Here is a 482-nt window from a genome sequence, read left to right on the forward strand (position 1 = left end):
TTTAGCTTCTCATCCAAGAAGCTTCTTCAGTTCCAACTCACAGAACTGAGGAAGCTTCTTGGATGAGCAACAGTGGTGGGATTCAAATTTTTTTTTTTACTATGGTTCTGTAGGCATGACGTGGCTTGGTGGGCGTGGCAGGGGAAGGATACTGCAAAATCCCCATTCCCTCCCCACCCCAATAACCTGCTTTCCAGCTCCATTCTCCTTGCAGGGCAACAGAAGAAGACCCAGCCGATCACCTGGGACTCGGGAGGCAGCAAATAGATGGGGGTGGAGGCAGCCAGAGGTGTATTTGCCAAACTACTCAAAATTTCCGCTACCGGTTCACTAGAACCGGTCAGAACTGGCTGATGAGAAGTAAAATGTTTTCAAAGGGGGGGGGGAATCCACAAAGGTTTTAAACATTGTCTTTTGGAAAAGCACCTTTTGGGGCAAGAAATGTATCAGGAACCCCAGTAAAGCTAGACAAGAATCCTTAC

The sequence above is a fragment of the Thamnophis elegans genome, chromosome 2, assembly GCF_009769535.1.
Source record: "Thamnophis elegans isolate rThaEle1 chromosome 2, rThaEle1.pri, whole genome shotgun sequence".
NCBI lineage: Eukaryota > Metazoa > Chordata > Lepidosauria > Squamata > Colubridae > Thamnophis > Thamnophis elegans.